This window comes from Dendrobates tinctorius, unplaced genomic scaffold, assembly GCF_039654945.1.
Source record: "Dendrobates tinctorius isolate UK_male_01 unplaced genomic scaffold, ASM3965494v1 ptg000165l, whole genome shotgun sequence".
Taxonomy (NCBI): Eukaryota; Metazoa; Chordata; class Amphibia; order Anura; family Dendrobatidae; genus Dendrobates; species Dendrobates tinctorius.
The window spans coordinates 20,011,092-20,034,795 of record NW_027361832.1 but is presented as its reverse complement, the minus strand read 5'-3'; the positions used below and the strand labels follow the sequence as shown (position 1 = coordinate 20,034,795).

The window sequence follows — 23,704 nt, the reverse complement described above, 5'->3', positions numbered from 1 at the left end:
TATGTATTACTTCCTGAAAGATTACCCTGCCACCAAGGGTATCCTACCCATCCCACAATAGGTATACCAACAGTTGTGTTCCATAACTTCACATTATTTGTGGCATTATTAGCAAGTGTATCAGAACAACTGGTCCAGGCAAATAATTCCTCGGGTGGCATAGGAATAACAAGGAACGGAATACTAGTGGCTGATACTGCTGAATGTGTGCAGATCCAGCAAATGATTTGACCAATCATTCAGTAATTTTTCATGATGTTGTATAAACTTATTATTCAAGGACATTGGAGAATTTAGATTGTCCCACGCAGCTACCATTATTACAGATAATGCAACAAAACCAAACCAAAACATTATGCACTCTTATGCTTTGTTAATTCCTGTGGCTAGTTTGCAATGCGATGCGTGGATCCAGGTTGGTCGTCCTTCCAACTTAACAGAAGTAGGCGTTGTCAGGAGTACTTGGTAAGGTCCTTGATATCGGGGTTCAAGGGTCTTTCTGGAGTGTTTCTTGACATATACGTAATCACCAGGTTGTAGACAGTGATTTCCTTCCACACTATCTGGATCTGGAGTGGAAGAGAAAACTAGAGAATGCATTTGAGTTAAATGCTTTTGCAACTGGATTACATAACTTGTCAAATTATCCACATTGAGTGTTAAGACCTGTGGGTAGTACAACCCTGTGTTCGGTGGTCTTCCAAACAGTATCTCGAAGGGTGACAGTTTAGCTTTCCCCGTGGGTGTGTACCTTACTGAGAATAATGCTAATGGGAGACACTCTGGCCATGGTCTATGGGTTTGTTCCATGGTTTTCTGTATTTTCAATTTCAGTGTCCCGTTCATTCTTTCTACCTTCCCTGAACTCTGTGGGTGGTAGGGTGTATGAAATGCCTGTTCTACACCTATCATTTGCATGACATTTTGCATTACCTCAGCAGTGAAATGTGTACCTCTGTCTGATTCAATTGTCTCAGGGACACCGAATCGTGGTACTAGTTCCATCACCAGTTTCTTTGCAGTGGCTCGAGCTGTAGCCGTTTTCACCGGGTAGGCCTCTGGCCATCCAGAGAAGAGATCTACACATACTAGGATATTTGCATACACTCCTACCTTGGTAGCTGTATGTCGTCAATCTGCCGTCTCTGAAACGGGTAGAGAGGCCTAGGTGTCGCTTTCTTAGGGACTTTTACTGTTTTACCTGGGTTGTGCTGTGCACAGATGAGGCATGATTGTACAAGTTTCGCGGCTGCGCAACTGAAGCCAGGAGCGATCCAGAAGGCATCTACCATGGCACACATGTGACTTTTTGAGGTGTGATTGGGGCCATGTGCTGCTTGCGCCATGATTGGGAACAGGGACTTTGGTGGGCACATTTTATCCTTATTCTCCCATACTCCATTTGAGTTCAGCTCAGCTCCCAGTCTCCCCCAGTGTACCTTCTCTGTTTGGGCAGCCTTTTGCTGGAGGGATTTCAGGACATCTAGACCCAATGTGGCTGGAATACGCTGACTCCCCGCCACCGTCCACTGCTCTCTCTAGGCCGCCTTGTGCTATTTTAGCAGCCTCGTTCGCCCTTCTATTGCCCTCTACCTCCACGGAGTCACCTTTGTGTGTGCTTTTACCTTGACAATGCCAACCTGGACTGGTAACATCAATGCCTCCATCAATTGTTTCAACAGCTCTGCATTTTTAATGGGCTTCGAATCTGTGAAAATATTAGCGACTTTACCTGCAGCGGCTCTACACGCCTCAGTGAGTGCCTTCAACTCTGCCTCCTGCGCCGACATGTGAGGAGAGAGTGGTTCCGCTCGGATTACCTCATGTGAGGATACTACTGCATATCCAGTGTAGAATCGTCCATCCTGGTGGTATCTGGGGCCATCTACAAAAAAGAAACTCAAAGTCTGCATTAGGAACAGGTTTTTCATGAATGTGTGCAAACCCAACTGTCTCCTGACTCATCAGTTCTATGCAGACATGTTCATGCGTCATGTCAAAGTATCCTTCCTCACTTGCCAATACGGTCACCAATTCCCCCTTTTCTGAATCCACAGGCAGGAGGGTGGCTGGATTCAGAACGTTACATCTTTTGAGGAGTGACATACTCAGGAATTAGTCGAGCACACTCAAGTCTGAGCTGTCTGGCCATAGACAGATGTTTTGGTTGAACTTGTAGGAGTATGGCATGGATGTCATGTGGGGAATAGATTGTCAAAAGAAACGTCAGTGTCATCTCACATGCCTTCCCTATTACGTCTCCACTTTTTTCCTTGTGCTCCAGCATACATGACAGGTCGTTTTATTGTCCTTGTTTGCTCAATTTCTTTAGCTACCTTTAGGAGGTCTTTCGGATCTACATGTCTCCATTCAGGTCTGGCTGTCTGTACTGCGTCTCGTAAGTCTTTGTTCATACCGTCAATGAATGCATTCACCAGTATTCTAACATCAAGTGGGTTTATGCAAATGTACCCCATGTCTGCCCATTTCAGCTATAACCGTCCAAGGTATATCTCTACTCTCTCTCCTCTTTGCTGTGTCACATTAGTCAGGAGTACAGACTGCTCTGATTGTTCCACTGCAGCCCATTGTCTTAGTGACTCACAGTACGTCTCCCCAGATCGTGCAGATTTATCATCCATGCCCCAAGCCTGATTCTTTGTCACATCTGTGTGTGTCTTAATTATATGATCTAGTGCGTCACCTGCCTTTAAACTCATCAACCTCTCTAGGTCTGCCCAGGTACACTTATATGTCTGCTGTACTTCCTTTATGTGTCTGTAAAACGGGAATGGTTGGTCTTCAGGGTCAGGCAGCTGCTTCAGAAAAGCTAGCTGGTCAGAGGGGCTCCAAGGATAATACACCTGTATCTTTCTTATTCTAGTCACACTTCTAGGTCCTGCTGGGGTTGGCCATCTGATGTCTACTGTCAGCTTACTCCTCAAGGGCCAATGTCCCCACTACCCACTATCCACACTATTATGTCAGCTTCTTATGATCTTGTCTGGATAAGATTTAGTGCAATTCTCTTAGGTCAGTAGCACAGGTCACACAAGTAGCTATTCAGTCTGGGTTTGTCTGAGTCTGACCACAGTGTTTACAAGTCCATCTGTTTTGTCTGGGTCTCTGGTTACACTTTGTCAATCAAACATTCATAATACACCTTCCACACTGCTGCACATTCTCAAGCATCATTTATTCACTTGCTATTTTCTTCCCTTGTCTGTGCCTTTTTGTACATCCAAACATTCACACTCTGGTATTTTTGCCTTTTTCAATATTTGTCCCACTTGTTTTACTGCTTCCTTCCTTCTCTGTCTTTTGTAATTTGACACAATTTGCTATACAAATCAATCACACAACTAGAAGCAGGTTCAAACACATTAATGACCAAGCAATCACTTACAATTCCCTTCTAAATTAGGCACCAAATCTTACTTTTAACTTCCAATCTTCAATTAAGTACTGTTGCTTTAAAATGCACAAATCTTTCAGCTTGTACCTTACGGATAGAATTACAGAGAATTTTGAGCACAGCTCACACTCAGCAGAGATAAGAGCGAAGGGAGAAGAAAAACTACGCAGCGCCATCCTTCACCCCTCCCGTCAGAATGCAGCGTCGTCCTTCACAGAATTCTGTAGTTCTTTAGACTTATCAAAATCAATTTCTACAAAGAAACTCAAAATCACGGGATTTCACTGTAAGGGCAGATAACTGTATAATGAGATTAACCATGCCTTGCCCTTTTTCTGGCCAAATGCATTCAGGAAACTTTACAATGTAATGCCACATATAACACGAACTATATCATTACTCAATTCATTCAGTCTCAGATGTAGATTTGAAATATCTATAACGCATCTGTCCGGGATTCCACCACAACTAGAAAGGTCACAAATCTCTTGACACAAAAATGATGTGTGATGATTCATTCATACGTGCTCATTCACTGATTTTTTTTTTTTTTTTATACTCAATTACTCATCTCTCATCTTATTCAGAGGTTCTCATAGACATATATACAAGGATTCACACAGCCTGCCTATCTTGCACTTTGGATTTGATTAATACTTTTTCCAGGTTCTTTGCTGCACTACTTCCATATCTATCCTCAATTATATCACATAACCGATTTCCTTCGTCAGGTATCTTTCCCTGACTGTTCCCCATCTTATCTTTTATTCTTATCCTGTCTCTCTTGTTGTCTTCCTGTTAGTCCCCTGCCTTAGGTGGTGTATTGGGTAAGCTCAAGACTAGGCTCTACTATACCTCGTTACCTTCTTCCTAAGGTGCTAACAGGCTAAATGGAGTGTCTGTTCCTCGGTGTACTACGTGTTTCGTGTACTTATATGCTATGTAGCATCCGAACAGAAATACTCCCACAACAGACAGGATTGTAAATAAAGTGTCCATCTACTGGGGTTCTTCAGTCATATCCTGTCACAGGCTCATTTCACGGTCCTGTGCTCATTCGGTCACACTCTTATCTGTCACAAGGTTTATTCGTAAAGGGTGTTGATTTAAGCTTAGGCGGTGACCTCCCCGAAAGGACGCTGTCACATGACCCAGTTAGGCAATATCACCACTCTTTGAACGAATACCTACTGTGCAGCTTATTTTTCTACTTTCCACAACCTTTCAAATCAAAGTAGCCATTCAACAACCTCCTCTATTCCTAGTGCGGAACCGTCTATTGTGAAAAACTTGTCCGTCCGGGCTGCGCAGTATGAACTGTTCACCCAGCCTTATATTCCATAATGTCAGACCTCTCCCATTTTGATTTGCATCAGCTCTTTTTCTAAAAATAGCTGTGCACACACAGAACCTACAGTAACCTCTCATTCGAGCAGAAATTACATATGCGTGTCACACCCGATTTCCTCAGAGTTCTTATATGGACCTGATTTTACGGCCCCCTCCTCTACTAGATTCCCCTTTATACGGACCTTAGTTATAATGATAGATTATGAAGAGCAGAGAAGAGAAAAATTGATCTCTTACCTGGCCAGGTGTTTAGGTCTGCTGTTCACAATTTCATCAGTAACTGGAGTGGTCTGTAGATCGGGTAGTCTTGGAGAGGTGCCTATATCAGGTCCCTGTTTCGGGCGCCAGGAAACTGTCGGGATCCCTCAGATTACTCTTTCATCTGAAGGACCGATGTTCTTGGGTGTGAAGCATCATATGTCTCTAATTAAATCAGCTCCGTGGAGAAGAACTACACAGACACCAGCTGTATAATACCACTCAGGATGCCTCCAAGACGCCTCTGGCTTATCAGTTAGGCTTCCGTCTTTTATAGTAAAGAATTTAGACATTTACAGACATGCGCAGTACAAATGATTTTACAACTTGTTTTCGACAAAGAAAGTCATTTAGGCGAAAAAGCAGAGGTATTTGACCTTGGTTCACAAGGGAGATGTCTGAGACATCTCCTCGAAGAACAGATAAGGTTTTAAACAAGAGAATGCAACATAGACAGAACTCAATTTAACTCCTTCAGTTCCTATCACAGGCAACAAGACCCCCCTGAAGAGCAGCACACAGTCACTGGCAACCATCTCACCCTCTTCCTTCATTCGCTCCTGGACGTCTCAATCCGCCTCAAGTTGCGGCTCCTCAAGCTTGCTCCTTCTGTCACGTCCCCCCAGATGAATGGTTTATCCTGCAGGAGACCCTGCGTGGAGCCATATTTAAAGACAAATGATGCTCGGGCCCTGCTGCGGCGCGTGGTTTCACTGCAAAACAAACAAAGACTGTAGGGTCGGCCCAGCCTTTGCATCGGCCCTTCGGAGCCCGCCTCCACATGGTCAGAGTTCTCGCCACCACGCGAGCCTGAGGCAGGCTGGCCAGGCGATGGACCAAGCCGTGTCTACTGGCCATACCACCCTGGATACGCCCGAACTCGGAAGCAAAGCGGGGATGGGCTTGGACAGTACTTGGATGGTAGACCTCCTGGGAACACCGAGTGCTGTAGACCATTTTGATGACATTTTGCTCCCTGGCCCAGCTCGGCTAGTATACAGGGGCGCCTTATCAGACACCAACATAAGCTGGAAGCCCCAAGCCGCATAATGCCTCTGATGCCTCTGAGATGGTTTGCAGCTAGGGACGCTACCACGCCTCCTCGCATGCCTCACACCGAGCTCCTTGCCGCGGCTAAGAGTGCTTATTGATCCCTCAGCCTGCCTTCTGGAAATGATGGCGTCATAAGCATCCTGGGCCGTTAAGGGGCCAGGCATTCAGCGGGCGCCCAGGGGATGATTTTTAGAGGACGTCCGGCCGGCAGAAGTAACGTCTTCTTCTGCAAAGAAGCTTGTGTAACTAACCCAATCAAACGGCTGCCCAGGACCCAAATTCAGTACTAGGAAGGAGCGGGAGGGAATTGGGGGTATTTTCCTGCTAAGGCACGCAAATATTAATGATAATAAGACAGACAGGACAGTCTGACACTTGCTGGCGCTGAGGCTGCAGGGGCAAATAGGAGGTGTGGCCATGTGCAAGCATATGTGCGTGCTCGCTTGCAAGTGACTGTGCGCTTCCTAGGTGTGGCGCGCTGCAGACAGTCAAAGGGGTTGTTCCCTTTCATTAAACGTTCTTCCCAGGTTGCAGGCTTTTAGAAAGCAACAAACCGCCCTGTACTCACCCTACCCGGGTCCACCGGAGAGTCTCACCGCTGCTCCAGGTCTGTGGCATTGGCTGCGACGCTGACGTCACGTCAGCAGCCGATCAGTGAGCTCAGCGGCTCTGAGCGGGGCGTTCTGCCTACAACCCCTTTAAGAGAGCCAGCAAAAAAGTGAAGAGAAAGGAAATTACAAAAGGGCCTCTTGCTGAGCACTGGCGATAAGTGAGACAGTCCAAAAAGGAGCGCCAGCCAGGCGTGATTAAGGAACAGGTGCGCTCCTTTAGACCGGGTTCATTTCCAGCTCTTCATTTTTTTCTTGCTGAGCACTGGACAGGGCAGCCGGCAGCCAGACTGCATAGTAGAAAAGCAGCAAGTGAGAAGCCTGTCTCTGCCTACGGCCACACCACCCTGAACACGCCCGATCTCGTCTGATCTCGGAAGCTAAGCAGGGTCGGGCCTGGTTAGTACTTGGATGGGAGACCGCCTGGGAATACCAGGTGCTGTAGGCTTTTGCTTTTTCCTTCCTTCCACCAGCAGGGGTCACTGTCCTCTATGCCTTTTTTCCATTCCCTTTCACAAGGGCACACATGCTTCTTTCCTCTTTTCATTTGCTTTCTCTCTTGCGCTATTTCGTCCGTGCAAACTGCCAGCATCCTTCTCATCACCGTGGGCCTCCAGCATTGTTGCTTATTTACTTTTAATACTAGGCTTCCTTTCAACAGGACCAGCGCCTCCCGCGGGCTTGGGGGCATCCGCCGGCAACCTGGAGGCCAGTTTACAGGCCGAAGCAAGCAGGACACCTTTGCAGGCAACACGACCCCCCTGAAGAGCAGCACACAGTCACTGGCAACCAGAATGGTGACCGGTCTGCAAACCCTGTCTTATGAGGAAAGGTTGCAGGATTTGGGAATGTTTAGTTTGCAAAAGAGAAGACTGAGAGGAGACTTAATAGCTGTCTACAAATATCTAAAGGGCTGTCACATTGTAGAAGGATCAACTTTATTCTCATTTGCACAAGGAAAGACTAGAAGCAATGGGATGAAACTGAATGGGAGGAGACACAGATTAGATATTAGAAAATTTTTTTTAACAGTTAGAGTGATCAATGAGTGGAACAGGCTGCCATGAGAAGTGGTGAGTTCTCCTTCAATGGAAGTCTTCAAACAGAGGCTGGACAGACATCTGACTGGGATGATTTAGCGAATCCTGCTTTGAGCAGGGGGTTGGACCAGATGGCCCAGGAGGTCCCTTCCAACTCTACGATTCTATGATTCTATCTCACCCTCTTCCTTCATTCGCTCCTGGACGTCTCAATCCGCCTCAAGTTGCGGCTGCTCCAGCTTGCGCCTTCTGTCACGTCCCCCCAGATGAATGGTTTAGCCTGCAGGAGACCCTGCGTGGAGCCATATTTAAAGACAAATGATGCTCGGGCCCTGCTGCGGCGCGTGGTTTCACTGCAAAACAAACAAAGACTGTAGGGGCGGCCCAGCCTTTGCATCGGCCCTTCGGAGCCCGCCTCCACATGGTCAGAGTTCTCGCCACCATGCGAGCCTGAGGCAGGCTGGCCAGGCGATGGACCAAGCCGTGTCTACTGGCCATACCACCCTGGATACGCCCGATCTCGTCCGAACTCGGAAGCAAAGCGGGGATGGGCTTGGACAGTACTTGGATGGGAGACCTCCTGGGAACACCGAGTGCTGTAGACCATTTTGATGACATTTTGCTCCCTGGCCCAGCTCGGCTAGTATACAGGGGCGCCTTATCAGACACCAACATTACCTAAGCTGGAAGCCCCAAGCCGCATAATGCCTCTGATGCCTCTGAGATGGTTTGCAGCTAGGGACGCTACCACGCCTCCTCGCATGCCTCACACCAAGCTCCTTGCCGCAGCTAAGAGTGCTTATTGACCCCTCCGCCTGCCTTCTGGAAATGAAGGCGTCATAAGCATCCTGGGCCGTTAAGGGGCCAGGCATTCAGCGGGCGCCCAGGGGATGATCTTTAGAGGCCGGCCGGCCGGCTGGCAGAAGTAACGTCTTCTTCTGCAAAGAAGCTTGTGTAACTAACCCAATCAGACGGCTGCCCAGGACCCAAATTCAGTACTAGTGTGGGGAGGAGGACCCCCATATAGTGTTTGGGCCGGAACCAAGGGGACCGCCATCAGAGTTATTGAAGGAAGCACAACAGGGGAATTACAAAGGGAGACATGCGACTGAGGTTGTCAGGGCAACAGGGGGAGGGGCTAGGGTAAAAGGAGCAGGGGACGCGCTGAAGTGGCAGTTGGGGAAGAGAGGGAGTGAAGGCAGGACACAGGGTGACTTGCAGGGGTACCGAGAGGAGCCTGCGAGGAGAAAGCGGCCGATTTACCGACAAGAGAGACGTGAGAGACTGTGCCCAGAGACTGCTCCCCGCTCCCGTTCTGAGAGAATTATCCCCGCTAAACCCCGCCTTAGAGAGAGAGGAACTATACCTCCGGTTGTGGCCGTGAGTACCGGTAACCAGGCCTCAGAGATCTGGGCCCTTCCCCCCAGCCTTCCCCCATCACGCCGACCCGGCCACCATTGGCCTCAAGATACGCCACCTTGTCACAGGCGGGATTAAAGGCTCGCTACCCTGGCTTAGGAAGAGACTCCTTGGTAAAGGACGGCTACAGGCCTTTCTGGGGAACTGCGTCATCACCGCGCGCCACCTCCATCATTTACTTCAGGGCCTGTTGAGACCCAACGGCATTGCTTTCTTCAGGGCCTGTTGCGCCCCAGCGGCAGTGTTTTCTTCAGGGCCTGTTGCACCCCAGCGGCAGCGTTTTCTTCAGGGCCTGTTGTGCCCCAGCGGAGGCGTTTTCTTCAGGGCCTGTTGCGCCCCAGCGGCAGCGTTTCCTTCAGGGCCTGTTGCGCCCCAGCGGCAGCGTTATCTTCAGGGCCTGTTGCGCCCCAATGTCCCCGTTTCCTTCAGGGCCTGTTGCGCCCCAGCGGCAGCGTTTCCTTCAGGGCTTGTTGCGCCCCAGCGGCAGCGTTTCCTTCAGGGCCTGTTGCGCCCCAACGTCCCCGTTTTCTTCAGGACCTGTTGCGCCCCAACGTCCTCGTTTTCTTCAGGGCTTGTTGCCCCCCAACGGTATTATTTTCTTCAGGGCCTGTTGCCCCCACCGACATCACTTTCCTCAGGACAGCCGCCTCAGCGACCTCAACGCGGCCACGCTACCGAACCCAGCAGTCCCTGGAAGGCTAAGTGAAACTATATTGGGTTAAGATTGTTGAGTCCCTGCGTGGACTGTTGGTGTTGTACTTATTCCTTGTTTTGTTCAGCCTAGCCCTTCGGCTAGGGTTTTATAAAAGTAATTTCGAAAACCACCATTCGTTTAGTGTCTCGTCACTGCATCCTGCGAACCTGTCCGACCCTACACTAGGAAGGAGCGGGAGGGAATTGGGGGCATTTTCCTGCTAAGGCACGCAAATATTAATGATAATAAGACAGACAGGACAGTCTGACACTTGCTGGCGCTGAGGCTGCAGGGGCAAATAGGAGGTGTGGCCATGTGCAAGCATATGTGCGTGCTCGCTTGCAAGTGACTGTGCGCTTCCTAGGTGTGGCGCGCTGCAGACAGTCAAAGGGGTTGTTCCCTTTCATTAAATGTTCTTCCCAGGTTGCAGGCTTTTAGAAAGCAACAAACCGCCCTGTACTCACCCTACCCGGGTCCACCGGAGAGTCTCACTGCTGCTCCAGGTCTGTGGCATTGGCTGCGACGCTGATGTCACGTCAGCAGCCGATCAGTGAGCTCAGCGGCTCTGAGCGGGGCGTTCTGCCTACAACCCCTTTAAGAGAGCCAGCAAAAAAGTGAAGAGAAAGGAAATTACAAAAGGGCCTCTTGCTGAGCACTGGCGATAAGTGAGACAGTCCAAAAAGGAGCGCCAGCCAGGCGTGATTAAGGAACAGGTGCGCTCCTTTAGACCGGGTTCATTTCCAGCTCTGCAATTTTTTCTTGCTGAGCACTGGACAGGGCAGCCGGCAGCCAGACTGCATAGTAGAAAAGCAGCAAGTGAGAAGCTTGTCTCTGCCTACGGCCACACCACCCTGAACACGCCCGATCTCGTCTGATCTCGGAAGCTAAGCAGGGTCGGGCCTGGTTAGTACTTGGATGGGAGACCGCCTGGGAATACCAGGTGCTGTAGGCTTTTGCTTTTTCCTTCCTTCCACCAGCAGGGGTCACTGTCCTCTATTCCTTTTTTCCATTCCCTTTCACAAGGGCACACATGCTTCTTTCCTCTTTTCATTTGCTTTCTCTCTTGCGCTATTTCGTCCGTGCAAACTGCCAGCATCCTTCTCATCACCGTGGTCCTCCAGCATTGTTGCTTATTTACTTTTAATACTAGGCTTCCTTTCAACAGGACCAGCGCCTCCCGCGGGCTTGGGGGCATCCGCCGGCAACCTGGAGGCCAGTTTACAGGCCGAAGCAAGCAGGACACCTTTGCAGGCAACAAGACCCCCCTGAAGAGCAGCACACAGTCACTGGCAACCATCTCACCCTCTTCCTTCATTCGCTCCTGGACGTCTCAATCCGCCTCAAGTTGCGGCTGCTCAAGCTTGCTCCTTCTGTCACGTCCCCCCAGATGAATGGTTTATCCTGCAGGAGACCCTGCGTGGAGCCATATTTAAAGACAAATGATGCTCGGGCCCTGCTGCGGCGCGTGGTTTCACTGCAAAACAAACAAAGACTGTAGGGTCGGCCCAGCCTTTGCATCGGCCCTTCGGAGCCCGCCTCCACATGGTCAGAGTTCTCGCCACCACGCGAGCCTGAGGCAGGCTGGCCAGGCGATGGACCAAGCCGTGTCTACTGGCCATACCACCCTGGATACGCCCGAACTCGGAAGCAAAGCGGGGATGGGCTTGGACAGTACTTGGATGGTAGACCTCCTGGGAACACCGAGTGCTGTAGACCATTTTGATGACATTTTGCTCCCTGGCCCAGCTCGGCTAGTATACAGGGGCGCCTTATCAGACACCAACATAAGCTGGAAGCCCCAAGCCGCATAATGCCTCTGATGCCTCTGAGATGGTTTGCAGCTAGGGACGCTACCACGCCTCCTCGCATGCCTCACACCGAGCTCCTTGCCGCGGCTAAGAGTGCTTATTGATCCCTCAGCCTGCCTTCTGGAAATGATGGCGTCATAAGCATCCTGGGCCGTTAAGGGGCCAGGCATTCAGCGGGCGCCCAGGGGATGATTTTTAGAGGACGGCCGGCCGGCAGAAGTAACGTCTTCTTCTGCAAAGAAGCTTGTGTAACTAACCCAATCAAACGGCTGCCCAGGACCCAAATTCAGTACTAGGAAGGAGCGGGAGGGAATTGGGGGTATTTTCCTGCTAAGGCACGCAAATATTAATGATAATAAGACAGACAGGACAGTCTGACACTTGCTGGCGCTGAGGCTGCAGGGGCAAATAGGAGGTGTGGCCATGTGCAAGCATATGTGCGTGCTCGCTTGCAAGTGACTGTGCGCTTCCTAGGTGTGGCGCGCTGCAGACAGTCAAAGGGGTTGTTCCCTTTCATTAAACGTTCTTCCCAGGTTGCAGGCTTTTAGAAAGCAACAAACCGCCCTGTACTCACCCTACCCGGGTCCACCGGAGAGTCTCACCGCTGCTCCAGGTCTGTGGCATTGGCTGCGACGCTGACGTCACGTCAGCAGCCGATCAGTGAGCTCAGCGGCTCTGAGCGGGGCGTTCTGCCTACAACCCCTTTAAGAGAGCCAGCAAAAAAGTGAAGACAAAGGAAATTACAAAAGGGCCTCTTGCTGAGCACTGGCGATAAGTGAGACAGTCCAAAAAGGAGCGCCAGCCAGGCGTGATTAAGGAACAGGTGCGCTCCTTTAGACCGGGTTCATTTCCAGCTCTGCATTTTTTTCTTGCTGAGCACTGGACAGGGCAGCCGGCAGCCAGACTGCATAGTAGAAAAGCAGCAAGTGAGAAGCCTGTCTCTGCCTACGGCCACACCACCCTGAACACGCCCGATCTCGTCTGATCTCGGAAGCTAAGCAGGGTCGGGCCTGGTTAGTACTTGGATGGGAGACCGCCTGGGAATACCAGGTGCTGTAGGCTTTTGCTTTTTCCTTCCTTCCACCAGCAGGGGTCACTGTCCTCTATTCCTTTTTTCCATTCCCTTTCACAAGGGCACACATGCTTCTTTCCTCTTTTCATTTGCTTTCTCTCTTGCGCTATTTCGTCCGTGCAAACTGCCAGCATCCTTCTCATCACCGTGGGCCTCCAGCATTGTTGCTTATTTACTTTTAATACTAGGCTTCCTTTCAACAGGACCAGCGCCTCCCGCGGGCTTGGGGGCATCCGCCGGCAACCTGGAGGCCAGTTTACAGGCCGAAGCAAGCAGGACACCTTTGCAGGCAACACGACCCCCCTGAAGAGCAGCACACAGTCACTGGCAACCAGAATGGTGACCGGTCTGCAAACCCTGTCTTATGAGGAAAGGTTGCAGGATTTGGGAATGTTTAGTTTGCAAAAGAGAAGACTGAGAGGAGACTTAATAGCTGTCTACAAATATCTAAAGGGCTGTCACATTGTAGAAGGATCAACTTTATTCTCATTTGCACAAGGAAAGACTAGAAGCAATGGGATGAAACTGAATGGGAGGAGACACAGATTAGATATTAGAAAATTTTTTTTAACAGTTAGAGTGATCAATGAGTGGAACAGGCTGCCACGAGAAGTGGTGAGTTCTCCTTCAATGGAAGTCTTCAAACAGAGGCTGGACAGACATCTGACTGGGATGATTTAGCGAATCCTGCTTTGAGCAGGGGGTTGGACCAGATGGCCCAGGAGGTCCCTTCCAACTCTACGATTCTATGATTCTATCTCACCCTCTTCCTTCATTCGCTCCTGGACGTCTCAATCCGCCTCAAGTTGCGGCTGCTCCAGCTTGCGCCTTCTGTCACGTCCCCCCAGATGAATGGTTTAGCCTGCAGGAGACCCTGCGTGGAGCCATATTTAAAGACAAATGATGCTCGGGCCCTGCTGCGGCGCGTGGTTTCACTGCAAAACAAACAAAGACTGTAGGGGCGGCCCAGCCTTTGCATCGGCCCTTCGGAGCCCGCCTCCACATGGTCAGAGTTCTCGCCACCATGCGAGCCTGAGGCAGGCTGGCCAGGCGATGGACCAAGCCGTGTCTACTGGCCATACCACCCTGGATACGCCCGATCTCGTCCGAACTCGGAAGCAAAGCGGGGATGGGCTTGGACAGTACTTGGATGGGAGACCTCCTGGGAACACCGAGTGCTGTAGACCATTTTGATGACATTTTGCTCCCTGGCCCAGCTCGGCTAGTATACAGGGGCGCCTTATCAGACACCAACATTACCTAAGCTGGAAGCCCCAAGCCGCATAATGCCTCTGATGCCTCTGAGATGGTTTGCAGCTAGGGACGCTACCACGCCTCCTCGCATGCCTCACACCAAGCTCCTTGCCGCAGCTAAGAGTGCTTATTGACCCCTCGGCCTGCCTTCTGGAAATGAAGGCGTCATAAGCATTGTTAAATATTAATAATCCGTTAATTTCTTATAAGACCCAGTTCTGTAGAATGCTTTAGCTTACATGACATAGGCTATTTTTAAGCTTGGCTCATGGTAGAAAGACAGCTCCATATATGTAGAGACCACGTGCTTTAGGAGACGTATATAATTCATGGCTAACTGTAGAGGTCGCTCTTCTTCTTCCCTCACCATCATGAGACACAGACGCAAGATGACATAACTCAACAGCTGGTATGTTACTTTATTACGAAGAAGCCGAACTGAGAGACAGACGCCATTTGCCATGTGAGATCCCGGAGAGAAGAAGAATACATGTTGCTTTTGCCACGTGAGATCTCAGAGCATGATCTAATGGACAATATCTCTTTCACTTATTTTTATTCACCTGTTTTTCTGTAATAACCTTTCTTTGATGGAAAAATCCAAATAAACCACTATATTTTTATCTGGTAACTAGTCCTGAGTATTTTACAGGATATGCATTATTTTACATTGGAGAGCCAGCCAGATCTGAATTTTTGTACTTTTTTGCGGATTTCCCTCAACTTGCCCACACGGGGGATTGGACTTTGCTAACGTCAAATCATATGTGCAAGTTATCGGGAATTCCACTACTTACAAGAATCACATAGAACCTAGAAGTAAGAAGTACCAGATAGATTGAGAAGTACTACAAGTGCCAAAAGTACCAGACGTAAGCCAGACGTGTAAAGACAGGAACCCAGCGTTGTCCATCAAAGGAGCTGAGACATTTCAAGGTAAGATAAAATGGATGTCATTAATTGTCTTGCTAAGCAGAGTAAATTGAAATTTAAGTCTGTAGACAATTCTAATTCAGAAGTTTTATGGTTAAGTTTATATGCCGAGTGTGAACTCGAGAATCAGAGGTTAGATTCTAAGTTTTTCAATAGAGAAAGAGAGAGATTAAAAAATATTCTACAGATGGTAGATATATTTCATAGATCTGTGTCAGAGAAATCCAAAAATGATTGTTGTGATGTTCTCGAGATTGGCTGTAAAGTTAGGGAGATTGACTGTAATCAAGTGTCTGTAGCGGCCATTGAAGGTGACCTTGCAGACGTGGAACAAGATGGAGAAGTAGGAGGAGACTTCAGAACTGACGTAGAGGACGTACAAGGGAAAGACGTACCACTAAAAATAGAAGACTCACAGGCCCAAATCCGAAGTAGCGTGAGGAAGGATTTGATAAAGATATGCCAAATAATTCCTGCTTATGACAACAAAATAGATGTTTGTAGAAACTCTGAGATTTATGAAAGTTGTACTGATAAATTTGATTTATCTAACGAGGAGAAGAATCAGTTGTTCAAAATGTGGATCCCTGTAAATTTTGCTAGGAGATTGTCTTTAAAGTTATCTGGTGAAACACATGAGAATTTAACTGATAAAGACAGATTAAAAATTCTCATTTTTTGTTCATCAAATGAAAATCATCCAGATATTGATATTCTTCAAAAATTAAGAATTGGTCGGAAGGAATGTATTTTTACGTTCATGTCCATATATGAACGTTTGTACAAAATGCTGAGTGAGAATGTCAAAACACCGTCCCTCATAAGGAGTTTTGTAAGCAAATTTTGGTTTCTAAATCCTGCATCTCGTGTTATTGCGTCACAAAAAGATTCTTTGTTTGAATGTGCGCAATCCCTTGATTTTGCCAGAAAACACGAGAATCGTGAAAGGAAAGTAAATTGTGCTAATTTTGTAAAGACAGGCAGAGTAAAATCTTATCAGAAGCCTGTATTAGCAAAACCTTCTAAAATGAGTTTTCCCCAAAATCAAATCTACGAAGAAAGAAAAAGAAAATCACATGTTTGTTATAAGCCATATGGAATGATGCAAAAGAACACCGAAAAGACACAAATCGAATTAAGAAAAATGATGAGTTCTGATTTTCTTTCTGTAACAAAGATGGCCGAATTTAACAGACAGAAACAGGTGGTGAGTGACATCATGGCCTGTAAACTGAATACTCTGCTCCAAGAATCTATCAGCTTTAAAATGGCAAGAACCTTTCAGGATATTTTTTGCAGAGAAATAAGTATGGGTGTAGGAATTGGCTAGGAAAAAAGTAATATATATTGTGTAACAGTGTTATACAATTAGTGAGTTATAGAGTATAATCCTGTAGTTTTATGGTTTGTGGATATATACATAGTCATACAGTATATATAGAGTGTTTGTAGAAGTAGAAATAGTAGAACTGTATTTTTTAATGAAAATTAAAATCTACATCAGTAATAATATTTAGAATATGAATATGATATTAACCTTATTTTTTATGTTTCCTTAGAATTTTCATTTCAAAGCAGGACTTAATCGAGAAAAATTCTCTTCCAAGGATTTATGCCTTTATTTACACAGGAAGTTGCAATATTGCATGATTTTATATATCTAACCCTTAAAAGGAAATAACTAATTGCTTTTTAAAATGTTCTGGGTGTGTGCTTTACTGCATGGTTTGAATGACAACCACAGCAGGGGAATTTGAACCTTGTTCTAATAATACAAGTATACCAGTATATTATGTCCCTGTTCCTTAGGGAAAGAATTTTAAAGGGGGTCTCAACTTTTGCAAAGCAATGGAATTTTTTTTCCAGGCCTAAATGTCAAGTATAGCTATACATATATTTATGTCATGTGTATTTGGGGAATATTCAAAGAAATATTAAGAGACTAAATTGAAATAGTTTACAATGCATTGATAATTAGGATAATTTGGGTTAAAATACGTGTATTCATCACACCTTCATATGTGAGGTATTTGGTTTAAAGTTAATATGTGACACAGTCTGAGTGACAGTGACTGAGTGTATGAGCAGCTGCTGAGCGAGTAATGTGATACGTTTGTATGAGGCCTCAGGATTCTGAATGAGGAAAGAAAAAAACCCCAAAGCTTTTATCTTTAGGAGAAATATGCAGATCAGTTAGATTATTAGAATATTAGGATATATAATGAAATATTATCTATACAACATATATTTCTGTATTTCTATAGTAATTATTTCTTGATTTAGTTAATTGTGGATAAGTGCAATCGCACAACAAAATAGAAAATAGTTTAGGAAGAAAATCTATTCTTTCCTTATCAGCTTTAGCTCTTTTAAACAGGCACCAGCACAGAGCCTGGTATTCACCAGCTGCATCTGGGAATAGTGGACCTTCCTTCTCTGTCCAAGTGTGTTAATCTTAAACTACATTTAAATTAATTTTTCCAAAGGATAATTTTATGATATTCAAATTAATTTTGATGGTTACACATCTTCAGACAAATAATGGTATAAGCAAGTATAAATTCACATAATTTATACATTAATTATTTTTAATTTTGGTTTTGATAAATGAATTATTTCATGAAACAATATTTTTTGGTATTAAGGGGGAAATATGTTTTTTATCCTGACTACATAATCACATTTGATTAATACCTCTTCTTCACACATTTTAATAGGAAAAAAAAAATATTAATAAGGTGCAATGGTATAAGTATTGGGTATAATAACAAGTATTATAAAGAGTCATTTCTTTACACTAAGAGGAATTACATGCAAAGTTGCATGATTTGAATATTTTGATAACACAAGTTTATGACAATTATGAAATAATCCAGATCATGGAAATATTAAGGGTATATGTTACTGAAGACATAACTACTCTGCATCAACATAAAGGCCTTATTCTTATTTTTATTTTTATTCTTATTTTTCATTATTTTTAATTCTTTCACCAATATTTAGTAAAGTAATATCTACTGAGAATATTGCTTCATTAAATATAGCAATTATATGGTTCTATTACTAAGGAAAATGTTTCACTTCTGAGTTATATGCAACAATTCTTTTATTCATTCATTCGCTCACTCATATATTCTTATTTTGGTTCATGGCTTTACATTCCTACATATTATTAGTATAATAAATATATTCCTTATTAATAAAGATGAAAACACTGGTTACATAAAACAGTGACACCTATGGGTTGAAAAAGGTAATTACACCTATGACATAAAAAAAAAATGTTCTATCACATGAAAAATGCGGATAATAATGTATTATCGTTTATTATTTCAAATATTGAAATCCATATATGGTACAAATTCTGATAATAATTATATGGATATTACTGATTGCTATGGTACGCTGTGATATTATAGGATAGGAAATTACCAGATTTGGTATAGAATAGGGAATGAAGACTTCAAGCAAGATACTGAAATTATGTTAATAAAGACTTTTCACATTTCTAAACTTCATTGATTTTTATCAGTTGCAAGAAGAAGAATGCCGCGATCCAGAAGTCCCAGAAGGTAACAAAACTATGATTACTGAGTAATAGACTGTGTTAATTACAAGTGCAGTATCCACCACTGACAGTCACGATTAAAGTGTCTAACCTGACAACCAGAGGACGATGATCCTATGATGCTGATGTGAACTGTGTTATCACGTTCTTATCAAGTTCCAGAGGTTTTCAATCACCTGTAAAGCTTCGATGTAAGGCTGGTGAACAATAAGGTAATTGTCGGGAGGCTACAACCCTGACATATGTCCTGTGCATTAGGACAAGGACTGGTTATGGTGCTATGTTTAGCAAGGAAGAGTCATTTTAACCCTTGCTTTGCTGACCAAAGACGTCACACCTGTTCAAAGACCAGTGCCGATGGAGGATTCCAGAATATCCAAGGCGAGCCAATGTAAGCCCAGGTTTTTAAAATGTGACACTGCACAGATATTAAAGCTGCATAGACTTTGTTTTCGTATTAACATTTGAATTTATGAACTTTGATTTTATATACAACACGATTTTTACAACATCTATATGCTAGAGAAAAACTGTATTTTTAAAAGAACCAAGAAGAAGACAGAAGACATCAAAATGAAGACCAGATGACATCAGATGATGATGACTGGACCTGAGATGCTTCAATTTAGACTTAGGGAAGTATAATTATACATATTTTATATGAATATTGTTCACGGCTTACCATAACATGAATTCACATCAATTGTGTCATTGAGTACTTATAACGGTAATCTGATATTATTATTATGATTGATATTAAATTATTTTGTCAAAGAAGAAGAAAAGAAGAAAGAAGATCTTGTTATATTTGAGGGTTCCAATTAATGTCTGTCTCCCTCAAAAGGGGGAATTGTTAAATATTAATAATCCGTTAATTTCTTATAAGACCCAGTTCTGTAGAATGCTTTAGCTTACATGACATAGGCTATTTTTAAGCTTGGCTCATGGTAGAAAGACAGCTCCATATATGTAGAGACCACGTGCTTTAGGAGACGTATATAATTCATGGCTAACTGTAGAGGTCGCTCTTCTTCTTCCCTCACCATCATGAGACACAGACGCAAGATGACATAACTCAACAGCTGGTATGTTACTTTATTACGAAGAAGCCGAACTGAGAGACAGACGCCATTTGCCATGTGAGATCCCGGAGAGAAGAAGAATACATGTTGCTTTTGCCATGTGAGATCTCAGAGCATGATCTAATGGACAATATCTCTTTCACTTATTTTTATTCACCTGTTTTTCTGTAATAACCTTTCTTTGATGGAAAAATCCAAATAAACCACTATATTTTTATCTGGTAACTAGTCCTGAGTATTTTACAGGATATGCATTATTTTACAAGCATCCTGGGCCGTTAAGGGGCCAGGCATTCAGCGGGCGCCCAGGGGATGATCTTTAGAGGCCGGCCGGCCGGCTGGCAGAAGTAACGTCTTCTTCTGCAAAGAAGCTTGTGTAACTAACCCAATCAGACGGCTGCCCAGGACCCAAATTCAGTACTAGTGTGGGGAGGAGGACCCCATATAGTGTTTGGGCCGGAACCAAGGGGACCGCCATCAGAGTTATTGAAGGAAGCACAACAGGGGAATTACAAAGGGAGACATGCGACTGAGGTTGTCAGGGCAACAGGGGGAGGGGCTAGGGTAAAAGGAGCAGGGGACGCGCTGAAGTGGCAGTTGGGGAAGAGAGGGAGTGAAGGCAGGACACAGGGTGACTTGCAGGGGTACCGAGAGGAGCCTGCGAGGAGAAAGCGGCCGATTTACCGACAAGAGAGACGTGAGAGACTGTGCCCAGAGACTGCTCCCTGCTCCCGTTCTGAGAGAATTATCCCCACTAAACCCCGCCTTAGAGAGAGAGGAACTATACCTCCGGTTGTGGCCGTGAGTACCGGTAACCAGGCCTCAGAGATCTGGGCCCTTCCCCCCAGCCTTCCCCCATCACGCCGACCCGGCCACCATTGGCCTCAAGATACGCCACCTTGTCACAGGCGGGATTAAAGGCTCGCTACCCTGGCTTAGGAAGAGACTCCTTGGTAAAGGACGGCTACAGGCCTTTCTGGGGAACTGCGTCATCACCGCGCGCCACCTCCATCATTTACTTCAGGGCCTGTTGAGACCCAACGGCATTGCTTTCTTCAGGGCCTGTTGCGCCCCAGCGGCAGTGTTTTCTTCAGGGCCTGTTGCACCCCAGCAGCAGCGTTTTCTTCAGGGCCTGTTGTGCCCCAGCGGAGGCGTTTTCTTCAGTGCCTGTTGCGCCCCAGCGGCAGCGTTTCCTTCAGGGCCTGTTGCGCCCCAGCGGCAGCGTTATCTTCAGGGCCTGTTGCGCCGCAATGTCCCCGTTTCCTTCAGGGCCTGTTGCGCCCCAGCGGCAGCGTTTCCTTCAGGGCTTGTTGCGCCCCAGCGGCAGCGTTTCCTTCAGGGCCTGTTGCGCCCCAACGTCCCCGTTTTCTTCAGGACCTGTTGCGCCCCAACGTCCTCGTTTTCTTCAGGGCTTGTTGCCCCCCAACGGTATTATTTTCTTCAGGGCCTGTTGCCCCCACCGACATCACTTTCCTCAGGACAGCCGCCTCAGCGACCTCAACGCGGCCACGCTACCGAACCCAGCAGTCCCTGGAAGGCTAAGTGAAACTATATTGGGTTAAGATTGTTGAGTCCCTGCGTGGACTGTTGGTGTTGTACTTATTCCTTGTTTTGTTCAGCCTAGCCCTTCGGCTAGGGTTTTATAAAAGTAATTTCGAAAACCACCATTCGTTTAGTGTCTCGTCACTGCATCCTGCGAACCTGTCCGACCCTACACTAGGAAGGAGCGGGAGGGAATTGGGGGCATTTTCCTGCTAAGTCACGCAAATATTAATGATAATAAGACAGACAGGACAGTCTGACACTTGCTGGCGCTGAGGCTGCAGGGGCAAATAGGAGGTGTGGCCATGTGCAAGCATATGTGCGTACTCGCTTGCAAGTGACTGTGCGCTTCCTAGGTGTGGCGCGCTGCAGACAGTCAAAGGGGTTGTTCCCTTTCATTAAATGTTCTTCCCAGGTTGCAGGCTTTTAGAAAGCAACAAACCGCCCTGTACTCACCCTACCCGGGTCCACCGGAGAGTCTCACTGCTGCTCCAGGTCTGTGGCATTGGCTGCGACGCTGATGTCACGTCAGCAGCCGATCAGTGAGCTCAGCGGCTCTGAGCGGGGCGTTCTGCCTACAACCCCTTTAAGAGAGCCAGCAAAAAAGTGAAGAGAAAGGAAATTACAAAAGGGCCTCTTGCTGAGCACTGGCGATAAGTGAGACAGTCCAAAAAGGAGCGCCAGCCAGGCGTGATTAAGGAACAGGTGCGCTCCTTTAGACCGGGTTCATTTCCAGCTCTGCAATTTTTTCTTGCTGAGCACTGGACAGGGCAGCCGGCAGCCAGACTGCATAGTAGAAAAGCAGCAAGTGAGAAGCTTGTCTCTGCCTACGGCCACACCACCCTGAACACGCCTGATCTCGGAAGCTAAGCAGGGTCGGGCCTGGTTAGTACTTAGATGGGAGACCGCCTGGGAATACCAGGTGCTGTAGGCTTTTGCTTTTTCCTTCCTTCCACCAGCAGGGGTCACTGTCCTCTATTCCTTTTTTCCATTCCCTTTCACAAGGGCACACATGCTTCTTTCCTCTTTTCATTTGCTTTCTCTCTTGCGCTATTTCGTCCGTGCAAACTGCCAGCATCCTTCTCATCACCGTGGTCCTCCAGCATTGTTGCTTATTTACTTTTAATACTAGGCTTCCTTTCAACAGGACCAGCGCCTCCCGCGGGTTTGGGGGCATCCGCCGGCAACCTGGAGGCCAGTTTACAGGCCGAAGCAAGCAGGACACCTTTGCAGGCAACAAGACCCCCCTGAAGAGCAGCACACAGTCACTGGCAACCATCTCACCCTCTTCCTTCATTCGCTCCTGGACGTCTCAATCCGCCTCAAGTTGCGGCTGCTCAAGCTTGCTCCTTCTGTCACGTCCCCCCAGATGAATGGTTTATCCTGCAGGAGACCCTGCGTGGAGCCATATTTAAAGACAAATGATGCTCGGGCCTTGCTGCGGCGCGTGGTTTCACTGCAAAACAAACAAAGACTGTAGGGTCGGCCCAGCCTTTGCATCGGCCCTTCGGAGCCCGCCTCCACATGGTCAGAGTTCTCGCCACCACGCGAGCCTGAGGCAGGCTGGCCAGGCGATGGACCAAGCCGTGTCTACTGGCCATACCACCCTGGATACGCCCGATCTCGTCCGAACTCGGAAGCTAAGAGGGGATGGGCTTGGACAGTACTTGGATGGGAGACCTCCTGGGAACACCGAGTGCTGTAGACCATTTTGATGACATTTTGCTCCCTGGCCCAGCTCGGCTAGTATACAGGGGTGCCTTATCAGACACCAACATAAGCTGGAAGCCCCAAGCCGCATAATGCCTCTGATGCCTCTGAGATGGTTTGCAGCTAGGGACGCTACCACGCCTCCTCGCATGCCTCACACCAAGCTCCTTGCCGCAGCTAAGAGTGCTTATTGACCCCTCGGCCTGCCTTCTGGAAATGAAGGTGTCATAAGCATCCTGGGCCGTTAAGGGGCCAGGCATTCAGCGGGCGCCCAGGGGATGATTTTTAGAGGACGTCCGGCCGGCAGAAGTAACGTCTTCTTCTGCAAAGAAGCTTGTGTAACTAACCCAATCAAACGGCTGCCCAGGACCCAAATTCAGTACTAGGAAGGAGCGGGAGGGAATTGGGGGTATTTTCCTGCTAAGGCACACAAATATTAATGATAATAAGACAGACAGGACAGTCTGACACTTGCTGGCGCTGAGGCTGCAGGGGCAAATAGGAGGTGTGGCCATGTGCAAGCATATGTGCGTGCTCGCTTGCAAGTGACTGTGCGCTTCCTAGGTGTGGCGCGCTGCAGACAGTCAAAGGGGTTGTTCCCTTTCATTAAACGTTCTTCCCAGGTTGCAGGCTTTTAGAAAGCAACAAACCGCCCTGTACTCACCCTACCCGGGTCCACCGGAGAGTCTCACCGCTGCTCCAGGTCTGTGGCATTGGCTGCGACGCTGACGTCACATCAGCAGCCGATCAGTGAGCTCAGCGGCTCTGAGCAGGGCGTTCTGCCTACAACCCCTTTAAGAGAGCCAGCAAAAAAGTGAAGACAAAGGAAATTACAAAAGGGCCTCTTGCTGAGCACTGGCGATAAGTGAGACAGTCCAAAAAGGAGCGCCAGCCAGGC

General features: G+C 47.0%; 6 non-coding genes and 3 pseudogenes across 6 annotated transcripts; all 9 read left to right on the top strand.

Annotated features, from left to right (window-relative positions):
* Positions 1-5,868: 5,868 nt before the first annotated feature.
* On the top strand, positions 5,869-5,978 carry LOC141053516 (5S ribosomal RNA; annotated as a pseudogene).
* Positions 5,979-7,013: 1,035 nt separating this feature from the next.
* LOC141053264 (5S ribosomal RNA) lies at positions 7,014-7,132 on the top strand. Its single transcript, XR_012221015.1, has one exon. It is a non-coding gene; the product is annotated as a 5S ribosomal RNA (ribosomal RNA).
* A 1,077-nt stretch (positions 7,133-8,209) lies between these two features.
* On the top strand, positions 8,210-8,329 carry LOC141053348 (5S ribosomal RNA). The gene has a single exon (XR_012221090.1). It is a non-coding gene; the product is annotated as a 5S ribosomal RNA (ribosomal RNA).
* Positions 8,330-10,670: 2,341 nt separating this feature from the next.
* Positions 10,671-10,789, top strand: LOC141053252 (5S ribosomal RNA). The gene has a single exon (XR_012221004.1). It is a non-coding gene; the product is annotated as a 5S ribosomal RNA (ribosomal RNA).
* A 654-nt stretch (positions 10,790-11,443) lies between these two features.
* On the top strand, positions 11,444-11,553 carry LOC141053515 (5S ribosomal RNA; annotated as a pseudogene).
* A 1,035-nt stretch (positions 11,554-12,588) lies between these two features.
* LOC141053240 (5S ribosomal RNA) lies at positions 12,589-12,707 on the top strand. Its single transcript, XR_012220992.1, has one exon. It is a non-coding gene; the product is annotated as a 5S ribosomal RNA (ribosomal RNA).
* Positions 12,708-13,784: 1,077 nt separating this feature from the next.
* On the top strand, positions 13,785-13,904 carry LOC141053346 (5S ribosomal RNA). Its single transcript, XR_012221089.1, has one exon. It is a non-coding gene; the product is annotated as a 5S ribosomal RNA (ribosomal RNA).
* Positions 13,905-21,921: 8,017 nt separating this feature from the next.
* On the top strand, positions 21,922-22,030 carry LOC141053489 (5S ribosomal RNA; annotated as a pseudogene).
* A 654-nt stretch (positions 22,031-22,684) lies between these two features.
* LOC141053442 (5S ribosomal RNA) lies at positions 22,685-22,804 on the top strand. Its single transcript, XR_012221176.1, has one exon. It is a non-coding gene; the product is annotated as a 5S ribosomal RNA (ribosomal RNA).
* The last annotated feature ends 900 nt before the right edge of the window (positions 22,805-23,704 follow it).